Source organism: Camelus bactrianus, chromosome 17 (assembly GCF_048773025.1).
Source record: "Camelus bactrianus isolate YW-2024 breed Bactrian camel chromosome 17, ASM4877302v1, whole genome shotgun sequence".
Taxonomy (NCBI): domain Eukaryota; kingdom Metazoa; phylum Chordata; class Mammalia; order Artiodactyla; family Camelidae; genus Camelus; species Camelus bactrianus.
The window spans coordinates 32,383,710-32,391,910 of record NC_133555.1 but is presented as its reverse complement, the minus strand read 5'-3'; positions in this window follow the sequence as shown (position 1 = coordinate 32,391,910).

Genomic DNA, 8,201 nt, shown 5'->3' with positions numbered 1-8,201 from the left:
GTCTCCTGTCCCCAGTAAAGCTCTAACCTGATCTCATATGTCTCATCCTCTCCCCCAACCTAATGGAAATTTGAGGACTTAAGCCATGCTGCCTCCTCTCCTCTCTGCGAGAGAACTTCAGTGAGCTTTTCCCCTTGTGCCCATGGACCCTGCTCTGGAATGACAAGGTCCACATGCTACTTACTTAGTTGTCTAAAAAGAAACTGAGGTCCTACTCTACCCTGACACATAACAGAGCCACAAGTCCCAGTTCCGATCCCAGCCCCATTCCTTTCTTCTCACCGGGGACCTGAGAGACAGGTGGGTTGCATCTTCCTGGAGACTCTGGGTACCTCTGCACATGACAACAGACCCTGAGGCTCTTCCCTGTCAGCCTGGGGTTGCGAATTGGCTGCCATCTCAGATGCCTCAGACAACGGGTCCTTGGCAATCACCTAGTGAAAAGGTCAACGTGTAGCTGACTTGCTGGGAGCAGGGCGGTGCAGCCCCACGTGAAGGACGGGAGGCCGGCCTTAGTGTCAGGTGTCACTGGACATGCTGATGAGCAGGTGATGCCCCTGGGGACAGGTAGAAAAGAGGACTTCATGGCCCTTTAACTCCATCTCCACAATTCCCTGACCAGAACACCCCCCGACAGATGTGCAACAAACAGGGCTCCCTCTCATATTACCCCCAACCCTACTCTTGTCTCCATTCTCACTCCTGTGGTCATGCTAAAGCAGTGCTACTCAATACTAATTTCTGTAATGATGGAGATGTTCTGTATGCTTGCTGTCCACTGTGCTAGCCACTACCCACACATGGTTGTGGAGCCCTTGAAATGGGCCTGGTGCAACTAAAGAACTGAATTTTTTAATTTTAATTTAATTTAAATGGATTTAAGTTTAAATAACCGTATGTGGCTAGTGGCTATTCCATTGAATAGACTGGCTCTAAACCTCACCATTACCAACAATTATGCTATTGTCCAAATTGCTTTTTCTGGTGTTCCATTCTCTTTTTACTTTATTCTCTCCTTCCACTTCACCTTTCAAAGATCCCTAATAGAAGGTTCCTTCAGATGGGATAAGGTCTTCCAGTCCACTGATTCTACAAAAAATGTTTTACAGCATCACACCTGAGAAGCCCCTGTATCTCTGTTTTTACCCAGTTAAGATGCTGTACTTAATTACTGTAAACTCTCTCCTGCATAACTTGACTTCCCTTGGCCCTCCCTCTGTAAACTTGTATGGGATGGACTCAGTCATCCACCTGCTCTGTGCCTGCAGAAGATGGAGCGAGGCTAGAGCAACAACCACGAGGGGTGGCCTCAGCTGATATTCGTGACGGCAGGTCTCCACTATACAACTTTCCCAAGAAATTTCTCTAGTGTCTTTGCATTTCTTTCTTCTGAGTTGAATAATTCATATCACCTCCTCTCCCAACGTCCAATTCCACATCTTCTCCCCTTGAACTCCATAACAATGATGTATGTCACCACACACTTAACTGAAGAAATGGGAGCAGACTGGACCCCCATCTTCCTACCACCTCATTTTCCATCCCAGCTCCATCTGGACCACACTTGCTGCCTTCCCTCCAGTTGGAACACATGAAGGGTCTTTGATCCCATCAAAGCCTAACCCCCTCCACTATCCTGTGCCATCTCAAATACGTGATCCTGCATTCATAACCCCACTATCCAAATGATCAATGTCTGCTTCTCCCATCTTTAAAAGATCTGATGTCAATTTCTTTTCCAGTTCTCTATTTCTCCTCATGGTATAAAACATGCCGTCACTGTTTCCACTTCTGTTCCTACAATTTTCTTTTCTACCCATTCCAGTCATGCATCTTCCCCTCTCACTCCACTGAGACTGCACTGATCAACATCACCAATATTCCCACTGGCAAAATCCAATGCTTATTTCTCTGTTCAGACCTTACGCATCCTCTCTACATTAGGCTACGGAGTTAACTACTACTTTTTACTGAAAAACATAATTTACAAAAGGCAAACAAAAAAAGTCATACCACTTAATTCAGAGAGAATATCTCTTTGATAGGTGAGACCATCGTAAAAATGTAACATCAATGTATCATATCTTTCAACATCCACAATAATTCCTTAATATCACAGAATCAGTATGTTCCTTACAACTGACCTTCAGGAGACGTAAAGCAGAACTCCCCTGGGCCCCTTTGTAGTCACCCACTACTCTACCACCCGACCCTAGCAACCACTCTGTACCTATTGTGTTCCCTTTCCCAGAGTGTCACATAAAAGAATTAATAGTTTGTAGACTTTTGAGTCTGCCTTCTGTCATTCAGCATAATGTGAGTGAGAGCTCTCGGTGGTGCTGTGGGTATTCACTTGTTTCAATTGCTGAGTGCCATTCTGTCACACGGATGTATCAGAAGCTGTTCCCCACTGAAATATCTTGGAGTGGTTTCTAGTTTGGGTGATTACAAATTAATCTGCTATGTATACTTGTGAACAGTTTTTTTGGGTAATCTAAGTTTTGTGCTTTATCTGGTTAAAGATGTAGGAGTGGGAGCTTCCAATTCTTGCATAGGATGGTGTCAACTCACTTTTCCCTTCTCCTCCTCTCTAAACACAAAATAAATATTCTGAAAATAATTCAACAGACAATTATAAAAGGACTCTTAATGTGGAAAGATGGTAACTCAGCAGGAATCTCAAGATTTTTTAAAGTACAACTTGATGAATTCCCTGCCTTTTCTTTTTACCTATCATATATTTCAGACTGGACAGCAGAGATGTCTACAACCTAAAACCACCAACAGGCATAGGGAAAACAAAACAAAACAAAACAAGCAAACAGACCAAGAAAAGCATGCCCTTTCTGGTTAAAAGAAGGGGAAGCCCAGCAGAGACTAAGCAGGGAGTCCCATACCTAGTGACAACATTCAAATGAATCTCCTACGGAAGTGACTCCAGTGCCCATATGAGACAACCATCCCCATGCCCCACCCCCACTGGTAGCAGCAGGCGAGATCTGCTCACAGCAGCTGCAGCAGCACTGGAACCGAGGCTTGTCCACCCACTCCACACACCACATCTGACAGCAGCAGTGGCCCAACCTGTCCTCAGCAGCAATAACAGCAGAACCCACATGGGTCAACCCACTGCATTTCTAATCTGCTCACAGAAGCAGGCCTGATCCACCCACAGCAGCAACAGTAGAACCTGAGCATGCCAACCCATCTCCTGCCCCAAACTACATGGGGGAAAGAGGGCATTCTCCTGTTCCTCAGCATCTCCTGGCCTCCATCTGTGGCAGAGGCAACCCAGACCCAGCAGTCCCTGCCTGTCCTTCCAGCCACGGGAGACGACCCGGAACAGGACTCTCATCACCTTCCACCCAACAGCAAAATGCAGTCCAGGTAGCCCCTTCTCTCCTCCAGGGGCACCAGCACAGGTAGAGTGGGAAACCCACTGCAACCAGGTGGCCAGAGAACTGGTGAGGGTATTGCTCTCTACCTCAGAGGTCCAACATCCTGAACCTTCCATCTAATGACAACAGGAGACCCAGGAAAAAGCCCTCCACCTCGCAGGTGACACCAGAAAGGATCCAGCAGAACCAAAAGAATAAAGCAGAATTGCATTGAAGGAGCCCAGAAAAGAAAATTTTCATTGGAAAAAGGGTCCACAAAAGGAGGCCAGAATCCACATGCTAAATCTAAACAAGATGCTGCCTTCTAAAAGAGAAGGTTTACATAGCATCAAAAGCCTCCTAATATAATATCCAAAATCTCCACCATACAATAGAAGATCACTCATTATACCAAGAACCCATAAAATCACAACTTGAATGAGAAAAGACAATCAACTCATCCTGAAGTGAATCAGATCTTAGAACTATCTTACGACAATTTTAATGCAATCCTCATAAAAATTGCCTCAACACGTAATTACAAGTTGTCTGGAAACAAAAGAAAAAATAGAAAACCTCACTTAAGAAATGAACATTAAAAAGAACAAAATGCAAAGTATAAAGCTGAAAAAACAATTACTGAAATTTTAAAAAGACTTGCTAGATGGGCTCAATATTACATTGGAGACAACATAAAATAAAAATTTTTAAACTTAAAGGTCAGGGGGAGGGTATAACTCAGTGGTGGAGTGTGTGCCTAGCATGCATGAGGTCCTGGGTTCCAATCCCAGCACCTTCATTAAGAAAAAAAATAAATAAGATTAATTGCCTATGCTCCCCCCCCCAAAAAAAAAATTAAGGGTAGATCAATAGAATTACTCAGATTGAACAATTGAGAGAAAAACTAAAAAAAAAAAAAAAAGATGAACAGAGGTTCTGGGACCTCTGGGACAATAAAAAAGAGATAAACATCTATATCATTGGAGTCCCTGGAGAAGACAAAGCATGTGATGCTGAAAAACTACTGGAAGAAATAATGGCTGAAAACTTCTCAAATTTAGTGAAATACATAAACCTACAGATTCAAGAAGCTGATCAAGCTTCAAAGAGAATAAACTAAAATAAATCTATACCAAAACACGTCATCATCAAACTTTGGAAAACTAAACACAGAGAAAACAATTTTGGAAGCAACCAGAGAGAAACAACGCACTCCCTACAGGAAAAAATAATTTAAGTAATTCAAAAATACCTGAAACAATCAAAGTCAGAAAAAAAGCATCCCATTTTTCAAGTGCTGAAAGAAAACAACTGTCAAACTCAAATTCTTTATCCCCCAAAACCATCCTACAGGAATTCAGAGGAAATAAAAACTTTCTCGGACAGAGAAAAACTAAGACGATTTGTCACTAACAGATCTATCATTAAAGAATGGCTAAAAGAAACAACAGAAAGGAAATGATAGAAGAAGGCTTAGAACTTCAAGAATGAAAGAACAGTGGAATGGGTAAAATTAGGTCTAATGGACTATCCTTCTCTGAGATTCAAAAGTCACACTTGATGGTTGAGGTAAAAATTATAACATCTGTTTTGGTGCTCAATGTATGGAAGAGAAGACTTGAGGCAATTACATTTTAAAAGTGAGGAGGGTGAAGGGACAGAAGTAGAAGCAAAGTTTCAATACCTCACTCAGCGTGGTAAACATCAATACAGGCTGCGGTCAGTTATGTAAGTACATGGTATTACCTACAGCATCCACTCAGAAGTTATTCAAAGTCATATATTCAAAATCAATATACATTTTTAGATATGGACTTCTAAAAACTGTTCCAGTAACTCACAGAAATCCAGGTAAAGAGAAACAGGAAACAGAATACAAATAAAATGCAGACTTAATCGTGATCAATAATTACTTTAAAGGTGAATGGTCTAAGTACCCCATTTAAAATACAAAGATTGATAGATTGCATTAAAAAACATAACCCACTACATGCTGTCCATAAAAAATTCACTTCAAACACAACAAAACAGGTAGGTTCGAAGTATAATGATGAAAAAAGATGTATCATGCTAACAAATGTTTAAAAAATAGTAATAGACATATTAATATCACATAAAATAGGCTTCAGAGCACAAAAAATTAATAAAGATAAAAAGGGATATTACCCAATGATAAAAGGATCGATGCACCAAGAAGACATAACAATCCCAATTCTGTATGCACCGAACAACAGAGTTCCCACATATATGAAATAAAACTTGACAGAGCTGAAAAAAAAGTTAGAGCCACAATTATAGTTAGGACTTCAACACCATACTCAGCAATCAATAGAACTACTAGACAGAAAAAGTCAGAAAATCTACAAAAGAAGTGAACAAAAACATCAACCAACAGGGGTTAACTGACATTCATAGAACACTCCATCCAATAGCAGAATACCAAGCAACCAAGGAACATGCGCCAAGATAGACTCATCCCGATTCATAAAACAAACCTCAACAAATTTAAAAGAATTTAAATAATACAGAGTATTTTTCTGACATAACGGAATAAAGTAAAATTCAATAACAGGAAGGCATCAGGAAAACCTTCAAACACTTATGTATTAAACAACATGCTTTAAAAAAAAGGAACAGAGGAAATGTCACAAAATTAACATACAGAAATCAGTTGCATTTCTATACACTAACAACAAAATAGCAGAAAAAAAGTTAAGGAAACAATACCATTTACCATTGTACCAAAAGGAACAAAATACCTAGGAATCAAGCTACCCAAGGAGGCAAAACACGTGTACTCCAAACACTGTAAGACCCTGATGAAAGATATTGAAGGTGACATAAACAAAGGGAAAGATGTACCCTGTTCTTGGATTGGAACAATCAATATTGTTAAAATGGCCAGACTACCCAAGGCAATATACAGATTCAATGCAATCCCTATCAAATTACCAACGATATTTTTCACAGAGCTGGAACACAAAATGTTAAAATTTGTATGGAAACACAAAAGAGTCTGAATAGTCAAAACAATCTTGATAAAGAACGGAGCTGGGGGAATCATGCTCCCTGACTTCAGACTCTACTACAAAGCTACAGTAATCAAAACAATATGGTACTGGCATAAAAACAGACACATAGATCAATGGAACAGGATAGAAAGTCCACAAACACACCCACCCACTCATGGTCAATCACCTATGACAAAGGAGGCAAGAATACACAATGGAGAAAAGACACTCTCTTCAATAAGTGGTGGGAAAACTGGGCAGCTACCTGTAAAAGACTGAAATTAGAACATTCTCTAAAAACATACACAAAATAAACTCAAAATGGATTAAAGACTTAAATGTAAAACCAGAGACTATAAAACTCCTAGAGTAAGATGTAGGCAAAACACTCTTGGACATAAATCGCAGCAATATATTTTTGAACCAGTACCTGGAGTAATGGAAATAAAAGCAAAAATAAACAAATGGGGTCTAATTAAACTTAAAAGCTTTTGCACAGCTAGGATACCATCAACAAAGTGAAACGACAATCTACAGAATGGGAGAAAATATTTGCAAACGATGCGACTGACAAGGGACTCATTTCTAAAATATACAAACAGCTCATACAACTTACTATCAAAAGAACAAGCAACTCAATCAAAAAATGGACAGAACCTAAATAGACATCTCTCCAAAGACAACATCCAGATGGCCAACAAGCATGTGAAAAGATGCTCAACATCAGTAATTGTTAGAGACATGCAAATCAAAACTACAGTGAGATATCACCTCACACCAGCAGAATGGGCATCATTAAAAAGCTACAAACGATAAATGCTGGAGAGGGTTTGGAGAAAAAGGCCCTCCTACACTGTTGGTGGGAATGTAAATTGATGCAGTCACTACAGAGGACATTATGGAGTTTCCTTAAAAAAAAAAAAAAATAGACTTACAATATGATCCTTCAATCCCACTCCCGGGCATATACACAGAGAAAAATTAAATTCAAAAAGACACAGGCACCCCAACGTTCATAGCAGTATTATTTACAATTGCCAAGACATGGAAACAACCCAAATGTCCATCAACAGATGACTGGATAAAGAAGGCCTGGTGTATAAATATACAGAATGGAATAGTACTCAGCCATAAAAATAAAATAATGCCATTTGCAGCAACATGGATGGACCTGGAGATCGTCATTCTAAGTGAAGTAAGCCAGAAAGAGAAAGAAAAATGCCATATATCACATCACTTATATGTGGAATCTAAAAAAGGACACAAATGAATTACTTATATTTATAATTTAATGATTGATTTCTTTATATGTGTAAGCACATTTGACTGTCCTTTATGATTGGATTACTGCATTCTGTTCATTCTTATTTTGTGGTTGGTTTTATTCCTTTGATAACTATGCAAGGGTAAAAAGTTAAAGCTCTAAACTGTTCTTAAAAACACTGAATAGTACACATATGTTTATTTTTTAAAATATGTGTAGTATATTGCATATATGTATTTACATGCACTATGTTGTCTGTGAGTCAAACTGTATCAATTTTACCTAATAAATCTGAAAAATGAAAAAAAGTGATTTATGCACCACCATTACAGTATGAGAGCATTCTGAATTTGACTATATATTTGACTTTACCAGTGAGTTTGACACTTCCATGTGTTTCCAGGATGTTTCTGAGTGTCCTTTCATTTCAACTTGAAGAACTTCCTTGAGCGTTTCTTTCAAGGCAGGTCTAGTGATAAACTCACCCTGCTTTTCTTTGTCTGCCCTTAATGTTAATCTGAAGGATAACATTTCTGGATATAGTGTTCT